Below are 16,870 nucleotides of genomic sequence, written 5' to 3' on the forward strand. Positions count from 1 at the left end.
CACAGACGTCAGTTACTTGTCCGGTGTCTTGACCACCATACCACTCAAATACGAAACGCTTGCCACAATTTCGCTTCAAAAGTCCTCTCATGGTCAGTTATGCAATAGATCTTTGAGTGCCCCCCTGCACCCCCTAATTCACCTATAAATATTTAATCCAGCCATTGTGTTTGGACCATAGACACCTACTTAGGGTCCGAGTTTGAAAATTATAACTTAATATTAAAGGGAGTTAGACGTCTTCGAAATTCGAACCCCATCCCGCCATTTTATTTTATTTTTTATTTTTTTATTATTATTCCTTTATGCGTTTTTTAACAAAGAAAGATGCACTATTCTACTCATAGAAAACCTTACACATGATAAACTGTCTAATATATTGTAAAAATAATTTTAAAAAGTGGAAATAAACCAATTTTCCTGGACTTTTCCAGTTTTTCCCCATTATTCGCTATTTTCCCAAATTAAGAAAAATTATTTCCTATATGTAGGATCCTCCAAAATATAGAAAAACACATTGAAAATATAATATAATGCAAAATAAGCGGAAGAAAAAAAAAGAATTTTTTTTAGAAAAGACCCTGAGGCTGGGATTCGAACCTGCGAACCCCTCGCCACAGACGTCAGTTACTTGTCCGGTGTCTTGACCACCATATCACTCAAATACTAATGACGGAGGGTATTTTTATACACTAATTAGGGGGCGCATAAAGGGCCAAAATAGATTTTGTTAATTAACCGGAGGGAAGTTCTTTAAGCTATATATTCGTGAAAGCATCGTGTGAGTCGTGGTGTGGTTGTTAGCGGCATGGCTAAAGAAGTTAGCTGCCTCGGTGGTCAGGGGTTCGGTTCTGGTCACGGATTAATTTTTAATTTTTTTTCCTATTTACTGTATTTAATTTTTTTAAATTTATTTTTCGATATTTCACCGCGATTAAAGGGTTATATGTATAAAAATAATTATTTTTCTTTGGGAAAGAGGGAATAATGGCTGAAAAACGGATAAATTTCGACTCCGGAGCTACGCACACGACTCACTCCGTAACTCCCTTTAATATAAACTTATAAATTTCAAACTCTTCCAGATATTAGAGTTTTATATACCAAACAATCGTACCAAAGAGAATTTTTATACACTAATTAGGGGGCGCATAAAGGGCCAAAATAGTTTTCGTTAATTAACCGGAAGGAAGTTCTTTAGGCTAAATATTCGTGGTAGCAACGTGTGAGTCGAGTTGTGGTTGTTAGCACCATGGGTAAGGATGTTGTAGATTCGGTGGCCAGGGGTTCGGTCCTGGTCACGGGTAAATTTTTAATTTTTTTTTCTATTTACTGTATTTAATTTTTTAAAATTTATTTTTCGATATTTCAACGTGATTAAAGTGTTATATCTATAAAAATAATTATTTTTCTTTGGGAGAGAGGGAATAATGGCTGAAAGACGGATAAATTTCGACTCCGGAGCTACGCACACGACTCACTCCGTAACTCCCTTTAATATAAACTTATAAATTTCAAACTCTTCCAGATATTAGAGTTTTATATACCAAACAATCGTACCAAAGAGAATTTTTATACACTAATTAGGGGGCGCATAAAGGGCCAAAATAGTTTTCGTTAATTAACCGGAAGGAAGTTCTTTAGGCTAAATATTCGTGGTAGCAACGTGTGAGTCGAGTTGTGGTTGTTAGCACCATGGGTAAGGATGTTGTAGATTCGGTGGTCTGGGGTTCGGTCCTGGTCACGGGTTAATTTTTAATTTTTTTTTCTGTTTACTGTATTTATTTTTTCAAAATTTATTTTTCGATATTTCACCGTGATTAAAGGGTTATATGTATTAAAATAATTATTTTTCTTTGGGAAAGAGGGAATAATGGCTGAAAAACGGATAAATTTCGACTCCGGAGCTACGCACACGACTCACTCCGTAACTCCCTTCAATATTAACTTATAATTTTCAAACTCTGCCAGAAATTAGAGTTTTATATACCAAACAATCGTACCAAAGAGAATTTTTATACGCTAATTAGGGGGCACATAATGAGCCAAAATAGATTTCGTTAATTAACCGGAAGGAAGTTCTTTAAGATATATATTCGTGGTAGCAACGTGTGAGTCGTATAGTGGTTGTTAGCGCCCTGGATAAAGAAGTTGTAGATTCGGTGGTCAGGGGTTCGGTCCTGCTCACGGATAAATTTTAAATTTTTTTTTCTATTTACTGTATTTTATTTTTTTAAATTTAATTTTCGATATTTCAACGTAATTAAAGTGTTATATGAATAAAAATAATTATTTTTCTTTGGGAAAGTGGGAATAATAGCTGAAACCACAAAAGTGATTGTAAAGCTGAAAGATTTTTGACCACAAAAGTAGCCATATTTGTGGAAATTAAGCTCCCTATAATTTTGTCTTACGTTTGGGTCCCTTAATGTTAATTTTACTTTTTCCGTATTTCGTGGACTTATCAAGTTCACCAAAACATTTTTTCACACAATTATAAGATTTGATTTTCCAAAAAGCAAAATTTTTTTTTCATTATTTATTATTTTGCTCAATAATTGTCAATTTTTTTAACTGTATGGTGTGCAAGTTTTTACGTCTTTTCAAAGCATGTAACTTTTTTAACAAAACAAAAAATTTTGACAAAATTTGAACGAAATCGGTTAAATGGTTTCTGAGTTATCCAATTTAATTAATTTTAAAATGAATCATGATATTTTCGAATTTAGAATATTCAATTCGTCGTTTAATTTATATCACGTGTCTTTTGAGGCAAAGAATTGTTTCCCCCTCCCTTTTTTAAAAATTTTATCATGCTCTTCCTTTTACCGGTCTGCTTTTTTTAATACCTCACGCCTCAAAGAAAGAATAGACAGCATCGATTACTTTGTTTATAAAGTACAAATGACAAAAAAGAAAAGTTACAGTATTCATAAAAAGGAGCTATTATAACTTTTTCTTTCTTTGAAAACTTAATATTTATTTTTGTAACCGTCTTTGAACAGCCGACCCAATTTTATGGGTTTACGACTACTGATGTTCAACTCCGTATCCTTGTCGTTTTGAACCCAATCCAGAAGACAAGGGAACTCCTGGATCAAGTATTGGGAGAAATTTGCCTTCATGGAGGACTTTTTGATGGAACTAACACGCATTTGCGTTACATAGAGAGGAAGACCACGAGTACCTCCCACGGCTAGCCTGACAGCAAGGGAACTCTAACCATTGATCAGTCTAACACAGAGGATATGTCACGTCTGCACTGTGGCTACTGAGTAGAACATTAGTAGTCGTAAACCCAATTTGGGTTTACGACTACTAATGTTCTACTCAGTAGCCTTGTATTCTTGAACGAATCCAAAAGACAAGGAAACCCTTGGATTAGTACCCCCAGGGCATTGATTTGCTTTGGGAACATGGAGGACTTTGCGACCCGACAGATTTAACGTGCACCAGTCACCATTAACAACACGGGGAGTCTTCGGCAGACGGGGAATCGAACCCACGACCTCTTGGACATGGGTCCAGTTCCCTACCAACCAGGCTATCCCGGTCCCTTTACTTAATATTTTGGAATATTAATTGCTTATTCCATATAGTAGATGGAGTAAAAAAAAATTCTGATTTTTATAAAGTTTTAATAAATAACCCAAAAATGCACATTTTTTTTTCGTCTCTAGAGGGGGTTCCGGATTTGCATAAGTATAGGCCAACCTGATATTCTGGTTAGTATAAGAGACGATCAGAATAAATAATTGTAAGTAAAACGAATATTATTATAATTCACAATTAAAATTAAATCAAAGGTTAGAATTCCTTTGCCATTAAGGCTCCGTTAGAGATTCTCATGGTTTTTCTCTTCATATAAAATTCTATCAAAAATTTCTTCTAGTTTATCCCAATTTTCGATCTAGAAGTTTCTTTGTCTTCTGGGCTGGGTTCGAAATTAAAAAACAAGGAATAGAACATTGATAGACGCAAATCCAAACATGGGTCGGCTTTTCAACACCGGACATAAAATAAAATCATATTCGTGATTTAAAGACACGATTACAATTTTTATCGTAAATTATAATTACTTGCACTCGTTAAATTTTTAGTGGCGAAACAGGTTCAAACACTGCTCCTGAATGCAATGCGAGCTAAGTGCAATTAATATATGAACTTTCTTAATAGGTTGCATACAAATCATAGTTTAAATCCTTGGAACATTGAACTTAGTGGTCGGAATTAGAGCACTACAAGTTGTGAAACTACTGTTGTTACTACTTTTATTCGCAGTTTGAAGTGTCAAGTGCTACTTTGTTTTGTAAAATAAAAGTAGTATAGTAGTTTGTTACCTATAATGAGGTGAAAAACTAAATACCTCCATGAAGTTCGGTTCTTCATTACTGAAGTAGTAAAGCAAAAGGGGCCCCTAAAGAAGCTTTTGCCCCGGGCCCCAATTAAATTAAGTTGGGCCCTGGAGCCACCTGCACTCTTATCTTCCTGCTTTGCACTACTCTCCCATAGAATAACATGGGGGGGGGGAACAGTTTTTTGTTGGGGGAAAAACTGACAGCTTAAAAGCTCATGCTCAGAGCATTAAGTATTACCAATTTCATTTTTATTAATTTCAAAATTTTTTCTTTTTCATATGTCAATACACTGTAATTTCATGGTATAACAAATAAAAAAATAAGCTTAACTATTTTCAAAAAACAATTTTATTAAAAAAATTTTTACATGTCCGCACATACAAAAAATACAAGTATACTTAAAACAAAGTATTCAAAAATATTTAAAAAAAATATATGTTTTTAACATTAAATGTCAACACTACAGATCAAATTGAAAAATTTACAGATGAAACAAAGAACTTGAATGAATGGTGAACATACTTTTTTAATGGAGTTTAACATACTAAAACTTCGATATAAAAAGTATTTTACGAATTCAGAATGTCTTACAGCCTTCCCTTAAAAAAATTAAAAAGTTCAGTATCATATTTCAATACATCATTTTTTTCAAACTAACAGGTAATATTTGAAAATAATTAAATTAATATGTATAAAGAAATTTTAATGTTATGTTAAATTGTACATTTTTGGAAATATATATATATATTGTATTACAATTTTTATTTAATTATACATACTTTTAAAAAAAAATTTCTTACAAAAATGCACCAATATTTTCAAATATAATAATGTTCATAATATTTTTATTCAGGAATATATCTCAATATGATTGATTGAAAAGTAACAAATTCATGCCAATTTAGTTTCAGAATTGCCTATCAACATTGTAATTTTTCCAACAAAACTTTTAAAAAGTTTTAATAAATCACTTTTCTATAGATCCAAGAAATTCCGCTCTTTTGTCTAATCTATTAAGAATTAATAGACAATTTCAAATTGTAAAAATTTGTGATTTGTTGAAGTGTGGAACTATTCACAAATAATTCTACTAAATGATTGAAGTATCTTATAAATTCCACCCGCTTTCTTATTTCAGAATTTTTAGGACTTTTAAATATTATAAAGACAAAAAACTTGATTGATTAATTCAATAACTGCAGAATTTTTAAAATGCTGAATTTAGGAGTTGTATTCAAATTAATATTTTTTAAATGACATTTAGTTGCATTTAAAATTAGCGATACTTCAATCAAAAATATTAAAATCTAATTTTAAAAATATTTAATTTACAATTTTAAACTAAATTTTAAATTTTTTAATGGGCTCATAGTATGAAATTACTTCTTTTGGGAGTTAATAGCTAACCTAATTTTGAAACTAATAAAAGAATTTTTTTTTATTTAACGTATACTTCTTTTAAATTGCATTTTTTATTAAATTTTAATCCGTGATTTGAAAAACGTGTTTTTGAAGTTTTTTATGTTACAGGGTGACCAGATTTTTCAACAAAAAATAAGCACCTTTTAAGTACTTTTTAAGTACCCAAAAAATATTTCCAATTACTCTCCAAAAAAAAAAATCGTAATCAGGATCTATGCAATAAAAAAACATTTTCTTCTATCGTTTAAAGTTCTTAATTTATAAACATAAAATCAATAAAATTTAGAAATATTGTCAAAAACTTTAAATAATCATGATAAAATAACTAGTTTCTGATAAATATTACAGAGAAAATTGGGAAAATCATGCATTTTCTGAAATTTAGAGTGACATTCGATATGGCAAAGAAAAAATTTCTTTTTAAAAATTAGAAAATTAAGCACTTTTTACTAACCTCGAATACAAAAAGCACCTTTAAATGCTTTTAAAAAATGTAAATCAAAAACAAGCACCTTTAAGCCTTTCTTAAAAATGCTATGCACTCTGTGTTACTATGCAAAAAAACATTTTTTCCCCATAACTATTCCTTGATAAAAACAAAAATATTGAAAAAATGAGACTTGAATAAATGCATTGATATTATTTAACAGGAAATACTGTTTGGAAAGGAGGAAAAAATCTGAAATTATCAAACAAATAGTAAAAATATTATCAACAATTTCAAACACGTGATATAACTTGATATAAAGTCTCGAGTAAATGATATTTACGAGCACTTACGTTTAAAATGCATAAAATAAATATTACAAAATGTGGTTCAACAAAGAGTACAATAAATATTCATTTTTGATCTCCACTGATCACCATAAGGACAAAACCTCAACCAACGTCGATCTCAAACTCTTGTGGCAGCTGATCGTACTACAGCTTTAATATGGAGGAACATGTGTAAGAAACAGCATATTCTGTAACAATTGTAATCAAAGAAATTACACAAAAGCCCTGCTAATCTGAATGAATTGGGGACTGTTCACATTGTTAAAATCACAATATGAGGCAAGATCTCATCAGATATATAATTTTTTATATAATAAATTACTTTTTGATCAAACATACATCACATATTATTCTTGTAAAAAATGACATTTCAGTTGATGGTTTACCATGTAGATTTTAAAATACACAAGTATATAAATTGCAGATCAAAGCACGATTTTAAGCACAAAATCTGAAAAAATTAAAACTCAAAGTAACATAGTTCATCAATAAACCTATTATTAAAGATGTAAGTCATCGGCTTAAAAGCCAAATTTAACTTATGCAGAAAGCTTAAAAACATAGTATTAGAACTGAAAATATTGTTAGATTAAAGAAGAAATTTAAAACAAATTTTTAAACAAAAAGTAGTTTTTACAAATTAATGATATAATTTCAGTTATAATCCAAAAAAAGGTTTAACCATGTAGCAACTAAGTTTTTACTAACTATTTACTTTTTTGTGAAAGTTATTCACTTTGAAACTCATCGGCTAGTTATTATTATTTTTAAGATTCGTTTAAGGCCAAAACTTGAAAAAAGCTTCAGACAAACCTGAAAAATAATCAGTTTTAAAATTGATTATAACAATAAATAACCAATGAGGCTCAATGTCTAACATATATTTTTATTATTCTGTGTAAAAATTTTGCTATGATTAAATTTTTTTAGAAATATTAATATTGGAATACTAATTTGTGAAAAATATTTTTTGTTAAACAGTTTCCTGTTTCAAATTAGTTAAAAATACTCTTATTTTTTACAAAACTTAATATTTTGCAAATCTTCTATCAAGAAATAAGTTTCATTGCTAATTGAACAAAAGTATATTTTATTTCTGACAAAATATTGCCTTTTATAACAAAAGTGTAATACAGAATTTAATTGAAATTTTAATGAAAATTCTGGAAAAGTCAGGAGATTTTATTACTAAAATTGAGTGGAAAATTAAATTTCTATTATATTCATTTTTAGCTTGTGCAGACACCAAAACAAATTCAGACCTACACTAGATGTCATTCCAAACCAGTAAATTGAACTGTCTGTAACACTTAATTTAAAGACTGATGAAACAAGGAAAAAATTAATTATGTTCATCATGCTAAATATTTTCTAAATAAGTAGTTTTTCAATGCATACCTGCCAACACTGAAGAAATAAAATAACAGTGAATTTACAAACCGTTTCAATTTTGGGTTAACGACTACTCGTGTTCAGCTCTTGTAATTTTGAACCCAATCCAGAAGACAAGGGAACTCCTGGATCAAGTATTGGGAGAAATTTGCTTTAAGGAGAACTTTTTGGTGGAACTAACCTGCATTTAATTTACATGTAGAGGAAAACCTCCCACGGTTAGCCAGGCGACATAATTATACAATATTAAAAAACTATACAATGAAAACTTGTTATGCATATAATTATACAACAAACAAAAATTATGGTTGAACACTGAGAGCAATTAAAATAATTATTTTAATAATTCTTCTTCCCTGGTTCATTGTCTTACAAGTGATGGATTGCGTCTTAAGCTAACATGCTTTACAATATCAGTCTTGTGAAATTGAGGAATGGTTCCTTCAATGGTGCGAACTTTACTGTTGTACCGTAAAAACTCAGGTTGGGAGTTGTACTCAAACTGTAAAGGTAAAGAGTTCATGAACAAGGTTAGTACTGAAATCTTAAAACAAAAAAATAAGCATCTTTTAAGCACTCAAAAAATATTTTCAAGCACTACACACATTAACAAAATGCAAAATAATTTTTATAAACTTTACTTGATCATGATAAAATAACTAGTTAATGACAAAGAACTCTTTGATTAAGAGATTTTTCTGTTCAATATCAGGGAGTGGAAAATGAAGTCTGAATTTGAGAATATTTTGCAAAATGGAGCAGAGTTGTACGTGATAGAGCAATAATCTCACCAAACTCAGCTCAGTAGACACTCATACGGACTCACGAGTATTTCTTGAAACATGGACACTAATGACGGACGGTCGGATTATGGTTGATTGTTGAAATGGGTTGTGGTTAAATGAATTGTGGAAACGTTGCATAGAACAATGTGCAAAGCACATATGAGAAAACCACATTTTGCATAATACGTGGAAAAAATCGATAGTGTAAAGAAAGAAATCACCATTTCCAAAAGGGAAAATTAAGCACTTTTTAAACACCCTATGAAAAAAGCACCTTGAAGGGCTTTTAAATAACGAAAATAAGCACCTTTAAGCACTTTTTAAAAACGCTACGCACCATGATGAACAGGGCTAGGCTAGCAACACCTAAAATTAACATATATTAAAGCATCATGATAAGAAAACAAATAATATAGTATTATTGTTTTCCAGTAGATTCCAATAGACTTTGAAAAATATTGATCTTCAGGAAACAATACATCCAAATTTCTTTACACTAGAAGTGGGTTCCCTATTTTGAATGTGAAATCTTAAACTTTTTATTCGTCCATTAATATGCACAGTCATAACTATTCTCTCTAATGATAGACAAAACAAAGAAATTTAGAACTTGAATAATCAAGACACTTGTAACAAAGCAATGATGTAATTTGTACAATGATGTACTCAGATTTATTATAAATTATCTCCATAAGTTATCAAGAAAAATATTTTATACATACAGTAGGACCTTGATATGATGTGAGGCTGTCAGATTGGACAAAAACATCATAAATTACAAGATATCATTATATCAAAGACATAAAAATTGCCATTATAACTGGAATTCCCATAAAAATGCATACAAATTTAATTGCATTTTTTTATTTTTGTTTGTTTACTCTCATCTTACTAGAAGGCTACAACCCCTGCTCGCTCCGCTCACCAACCCCCACAATCCATTCTCGTTCATCATTGTTTACTTCTTCTTAAATGTCAATATTTTCCACAAACACGCAGAACATTTTGGTTCCTAAATAAACAATCATTTTAGCTTTATGAAGAACACTTGCTAACATAACGAAATGGACGATCACTTGAATTTGTAAAATAATCCTTTCTTCTTCTTCTTGGGCACTACAGCCTATGACAGGCTAAGGCCATCCCAATAAGTTTTTGCCATCTTGATCTATTCTGTGCCATGGCCTTCCAGTTAGTTATTCCTATTATCTTTAGGTCCCTCTCAACTGCGTCCAGTCACCTAGTCGTTGGACAACACCTTTTTCTTGTACCTACTAGTATAAAAAAGGTTAATTTTTTTAGGGATTTTGGTCAACAGATGTCCCAGCCATCGAATGCGATTGGTGTTAATAACACAAACTAGGTCTGGTTGTTTACACTTTTTTTTTTGAGAGAGAGAGGGGGGGATACTTAGAAGAATTTTTGGTGCAGTCTATGAGAATAACAAATGGCCCACCCTTTACAATCATGAGTTATATTATGTAAAATAACCCTTTGGACTTTAAAAAAAAAGTTGATCCAAAAGAACAGACTATGTGTGACTCAATCAGAAGAGATAAATGAAAAGAAATTTTACTCATTTACAAAATTTATACCAATTCAAATAGAGAAAGGTTATCAGGGGTCTGTCCAGACATTTTGGGAAAGGTCTTGTTTTTGTAAAATTGTGAAAAAACTACTCACAATTTGTGAATATAAAACAAGAGGTAAGTCGCATTCTTTCAAACAGGGTAGTACTTTTCTGAATTTGTGCAAATAGGGTCTTGTTATTGCAAAAATTGCTAAAAGCCTTTTCAAGAAGTTCTTCAATTGCAAATAGATACAAGATTTTGTTCAACAATTGCTGCTTCTAAATTAGAGATGCAACATACAAATATTTGGTATTTAGCCTACACTGCTCAACACAGAATATTCATCTCAGACGAATAATGGAAACAAAATCACTCACATATGTAATAATTTCATTCGACATATTTTAAATAACACAACTTAGTTATGTAGTCACTCTTAATGTGTTACGCATTAAGTAAACTTTCAATTCTTAAATTTATAATATTTTATTTCAAAAATTGCTAGAAATTAATTTTTATCACATAATAATCTATTATGTAATGTTAAGAATAATTAATTGATTATGAATCATAAATTGATCAATTATTTATTTACAAAAAAAAATATATAATTTAATATCAATAAGAATGTGCACATGATGCTTGTAAAAGTAGAAATATTTTCTTAGAATTCTACATTTGGAATTTAAACATAGGGAAACTTGGAAAACTTAGTTCGTTTCGAATGGTCTTACTTTTATTCCTGGAAAGGGATTCTTCAATTAACAAAACAATAATGAAGATAAACAAATTTGTGAAGGGTCCAATTAAAAGATAAATTATTTTGCGAAGGGTCCGTTTTTATGGAAAGATATTTTGTGAAAGGTTCGTTAACGGATCCAAATTTCTTCTAAACCAGGGGTGTCAAACTAGCGGCCCGAGATGAACATTTTTGTGGCCCAGTCAATATATCCGAAGCAAAGTAAAAATAAAATAGAAATGTGAATTAGAAATAAAACCAGCATATAAAATTATAATATACTTTATTTATAAACTATGCGGATCATTTTAAATTGTACGCACGAAAATGCAAAATTCTAATTGGCTGAAATGGAGTCCGTTTCACACTAAGCTATCAATTAAATAGTACATAATCAGGTTTATCCTACTATAGCGAGGTAAGTTAGTTATCTTGCTTCAAGGTTCTCAAACAGTTCTGGGATTTGTAAGAAAAAATATGTAAGTTTTTACAAATTATAAATCAAGATACAAGCTTGTTCTCCGATCAAATATGGTTGCAAGATTTATCTTTTATGGTTGATGTAACCAAACACTTATCTGATTTAAATTTCTTGTTACAAGGCGAAGATCAGATCATTACGAACAAGTTTGATATAATTAAAGCATTCATATGTAAACTATTTCTTTGGGAAAGGCAACTGAAAAATGAAGATTTAACGCACTTCCCAGTGCAACAAGAACAAATCTAGTTTAGATGATACTGCATTGTATCAAAAATACGCAAAAAAAATTTCAAATCTTGGAACAGAATTTGAAACAAGGTTTAAAGATTTTAATTCTTTGGAAGACAAATTTTGTTTGTCTTCTTCGATTTTCTCAATAAATATAGACTCAGTACCCAGTTACATGCAAATGGAAGAGATTGAGATTCAGTGCGACTCAAATTTGAAGGCAAAACTCATTGAAGTGAGTGTGCCTGAGTTTCACGAATATTTACCGGCAAGGTTTGAAAATACTCGAAAATTAGCATATGAAATTATTTCCATGTTTGGAAGTACTTATCAGTGAGAGCAATTATTTTCTATTATGAATGGAAATAAATCTCCTGTCCGAAACCGTATTAATAACGCTCACGTTGGGTCAATTTTGAAAGTAGTCTCGGCCAATTAAATTTCTCCCGAAATAGAAAAGATAGTAGCAGAGAAGAGATGTCAAGTATCAGGACGTAAAGAATAATTTAACTTTATATATGTTTATTACAATTCAAAATAAAAAAATTTGTTTCTATGAACATTGATTTTTTTTTTTGCGGCCCACCTAAAGTTAAGCATTGCTCATTTGGCCCAAGTTAGCTTTTCCGTTTGACACCCCTGTTCTAAACAGACCCCTGGTTATTAGCACTCTTTAAGTTTTATTTAATATTTTTAAAAACTTCACTGTAAATATTAAGATTTATATCTGACAACACATAATCTCTCTCTCTTTTGTAATGCTTGATTTATAACTACTCATACGTGAGTTAAAAAAAAACTAATAAAGATTTCGTGGGGAAAAATAAATTTTCTACAACAATAGATAATATTAAAAGTAAAAACTCTGAAAAAAATCACAAAAAGGCATTTTTATTTGCAATTATTCTATCAAACGAATGGGAATTTCGAAAAGAACTCTCGTTAAAATTATAAATGCTCGCTATCAGCACAATAAATTTTAACTCTGTGTTGCATTTAAACAGCTATTTTTTTTTACTACAAGTTTAACAGCTGTTGAAGGTGTAGTAAATTCTTGAAATAACAATAGAATCATACTTTTTTTCCTTGTACACATTTCTACACAGTTTCTTGATTTCAAGTTTCTAAGTCTAATACTTTTTGAGCAGAAAAAGCAAAATGTAATGCAAAGCAATGAAAAATAAAAAAAGGTACAAAAAATTCACACAAAAAGCTTTTAAAATTGTAAAAATTTGTGAACAAATTGAAATTTTAAAAAAATATCTTGTAAAGTTTATAAGCAAACACGTGGAAACCTTTTTATCATGCCAAATTTTAACTCTGTAGTGGTATCCCTGTTGTCAGAAGCCAACAAGTTTAACAATTAATAACTTTCTAATGTTAATTTTTTTATTTCATCATAATTCCTGAGCACTTTTCCACGTATCTTAGTAATTTCAAAGTTTAAAAGTGTCATAGTTCTCATGCAGCAAAACAAAATGTAACATTAAGATGAACACTCAAAAGAGCCATAGTTCTTATGATTTTTTAATAAAGAGAGAGAGAGTACAAGAAGAATTTTTCAACAATTCTAAAATACTTATTCTTTCTTGTAGAAAGATGACTCGAAATGTCAGTATTTCAGGGCAATAATATTAGAGGACCCTCTAATTACTGTGATTTTTTTTACATTATCAATATAGAAGATTAAATAGAACCAAGCTGAAAAGACGTTAAAAGTGAGAAAGAAATCGTTATTCACAGGTATATATATATTTCAAACTGCATATGCATTTAAAATCTGTTTATAATTTTGCGGACATAGATCTGCTGGCACGCTTATTTCCTTTATTTTTCTGAATTTGAGAATTACATGTTTAAGTGATTCCTAATTCAATTATCGATACAAGCACTTGGTTCGGGAGAAGGCTATATTCATCTGCAATATAAATTTATATTAAGTATTAATTGCATAAACTATAATTTTAGTTTGTTTAAATTTTAAAATAAAACATCTGATGAAGTACCAAAAACTTTGAATGAGAACTAATTGGGTGCATTAATTTTCTGATTAATAAAAAATAAAATAAATCTTTATAAAAATATCCTTCATAAAAAAAGTAGGTTCAATTTAAATAAAATAGGATATTTAAAATGAAATCAAAGAATAATGAGTGTAATATGGAACATAATGTAAAAGCAGTGCGATTTCCATAATGATAAAAAAGAGTTTGAGTTCATTGCTTAGAAATGATCTAATTATTTATACCTGTTACAAACATATTTATAATACATAAAGAGAAAAATAAATAAATAAACGTTAAATAAGCTAATGTTTGAACAAGAAAAACTTTTTTTTCCAATGCTTAACTTGTATAATTCTGATAGGATTTATATACAAAAAAATATTCAAAACATTTAATACTTTTTATTCATAAGCAGATAAAATAAAAACGGAATTGTTTATAATATGATAAAAAAAGAATTTTTTTTCTGGCCCATACAAAACAAATCCAACATGACATGAAAAGTTAAGATTTTTCGCTCATACTACCCTGCATTAAATGTATTCTTAAAATTTTAAAAAATGCAGTAACAAAAAAAAGTAAATTCAATCTAGCCTGCCTTTAAAATCATATTTAAAAATATTTTTCCTTACAATCTTTTTGATCGTGAAAATGATATTTTCTTATTATTACAATATTATTATGATTTAACTTTTTAGATATTATAAAAAAAATGCATTTTAAATGTAGTAAATAAATAAAGTTTTACAGAATAAATATCGCTTCACAGATTAGTGGGCATTTTCCTAACGTCGAATTTTTTTTATTACTAATAAAACCTTCAAAAGGTTAAGATAAAATAAAAGAAAAAGTATATTTAGCAACTGAAACAAAGAATCAAGTGTATATTTAAGACTGGCTTCTCAATTTTTTAGGTGCTGAAAATCAGTTACAAATTACTTTAGATTAGCCTCATTTATTTAAGCTTATATGAAACATGATCTTATAATTTCTTTAAAATTATGCTATTACATAGGTAAAACAAAAACATGAACGCCAACATTTTTATTTTGAACAGATTAAACAGTTAAAAATATTAGCCCCAAATAACCTAATATTAAAAACTTTAGATATATTTAATAAACTCCTTGTGGATTTTTCCACATTCCATTACAAAATTTACATGTGATCCAAAAATTAATTGGATGAAACAATTTATTCTGCTCTTTGTAACAAAACACCTAGTTAGCTTTAGCACTGATTCAATTAATTTACTATTAAAGTATCATTAATATAAGTAGTTTGCATAAAATAACAAATAAAATTAATTAACATTCAAACCTAATAAAGTATCCTCAGGTTCTGAACCATGCGTAATCAGAGTTTTTGTCAACAATTAAAACAAACAAAAGTGACAGAACATCCAAATTATCTAAAATAATAATATAAAACACTTAAAATGCACATAGAATAAAAGATATAAATTTTTAGTGTGCTTGCTGTAATACAACAATTTCATTAATATGGGCAAATGTAATTTTTTTACTTTTTAACTGTTTATGCATAAATTTTTTTTCTTCTTCAAGTTATATAGCTGCAAGCATTAGAGAAGCAAAAATATGAAGATTTTGTGTATTTCTGTTTACAAATAAAAAGGAAATTTTAGAGTAGCTAGGGACTTTTTCTACTTGTTACAAAACAAGCCAGAAAAATAGGAAATTGGAGCTTACTGAAATTTTATAAACATGTGTATATGCAGAAATTTTTTTTTTCAAGCTAGAAGAAACAAATTTTTATTTGTGCAAATAAAATATTTTAAATCTGTCCCTTCAAAAATGTATCCATCAGACTTAAGGCTTTATTGAATAAAAATTAAGTAAAATTGAAACACATAACAATTCATTTTTAATTAGAGAATTTTTTTCAAAAAAATACGCTATGACGATGGGGCACATTTTATAACTCATACTGCTTCTTTCCGTGGAAACTGAAAAAAGTTGATTTGGAAGATGTGATACAAAGATATTATGCTACTCACAAGACATAAGTTTCATCAAATATAGAAAAAGAAAATTTTTAAGAAATCAAAAAATTTTCTTAAGCACTAGATACATTAACAAAATGCAAAATAATTTTCAAAGACTCTACATGATCGTGATAAAATAACTAGTTTCTGACAAAGAACTCTTTTCCTGATTATATTAGCCATTATAAAATGATCGATAGATTTTTCAGCTTGATTTCAGAGGGAGGAAAATGAAGCCTGAAATGGAGAATATCTTGCAAAATGCAGCAGAGTTGCACATGCAAGTGCAATAATCTCACCGAACCCAGCTCACAATACGCACAGAGTTGGCAACTAAGGTAAACATGCTTGATATTTATATTTTTGTAATAACTAGATTTAAGTAGAAATAAAACATGAATATTCATAAAACTTGCTATGATTAATTTTTACTTTTTAGAAACAATTGCAAATAAGGTATTGCTCAAGAAATTAACAACGGAGTCCCAGATCTGCTTCTAATCAAAAATAAAAACCAACTTTAAATGATTCATATTAACTTGATACATTTTTGACACTTTAATATCTTATCTAACAACTGAAGGTATGTAAAAAAGCAAGAACTAAGAAAGAAAGAAATACTACCTGACATTTTTGTAAACACAGGTAGACAGCTTTCATTCAAAAAGCTCTATATTCTTATTATGACGAGAAGCTCTTGTAAATTATTAAGTGACTTAGCACTGAGATTAAACCTCCCTAAAAAAACATTAGAAAAGGAAAATTAATTTTACATTTTGTTATAAAACTCTTCAATATCAAACCACATTTTCAAAAATCTTAATAAAAACAGACACATTCTTTAACTGCTGTGTTCATCTAGTGACATACAATAATTATCCACAAGAAAATAAACAATAGAAATAATTTTGATACTATAATGACAAAAAACGGTTCCCATATATTTAAATACAGATTTTACTGCAGCAGCTTTACCTTAACTATATGGAAATAAAATATTTTATGACTGTGGTGCTAAATTCTAAATGGCAAAGATAAAGTACAACTTTTTAAAACTCTATAAATAACTAAGGTTTTCAGAATAAAAAATTTAAATTCTTAAA

At 29.2% G+C, this 16,870-nt stretch overlaps 1 protein-coding gene across 5 annotated transcripts in view; it reads right to left on the reverse strand.

Annotated features, from left to right (window-relative positions):
- Window positions 1-4,688: 4,688 nt before the first annotated feature.
- LOC147810093 (uncharacterized) overlaps window positions 4,689-16,870 on the reverse strand; it is a 66,477-nt gene continuing 54,295 nt past the window's right edge. For 2 of the 5 annotated variants that reach the window (XM_087165182.1, XM_087165176.1), the window contains 3 exons: window positions 16,392-16,505; window positions 15,083-15,173; window positions 13,609-13,674 (listed from right to left, as the gene is read on the reverse strand). The gene's annotated coding sequence lies outside the window, so the exon portion shown is untranslated. Of the gene's footprint in view, window positions 8,452-13,608; window positions 13,675-15,082; window positions 15,174-16,391; window positions 16,506-16,870 lie in introns of those variants that run through there. The other 3 variants (XM_087165175.1, XM_087165178.1, XM_087165177.1) reach the window with 3 other exon arrangements.

The sequence above is a fragment of the Parasteatoda tepidariorum genome, chromosome 5 (assembly GCF_982258835.1).
Source record: "Parasteatoda tepidariorum strain Cologne lab strain chromosome 5, Ptep-v5.0, whole genome shotgun sequence".
NCBI classification, from domain to species: Eukaryota; Metazoa; Arthropoda; class Arachnida; order Araneae; family Theridiidae; genus Parasteatoda; species Parasteatoda tepidariorum.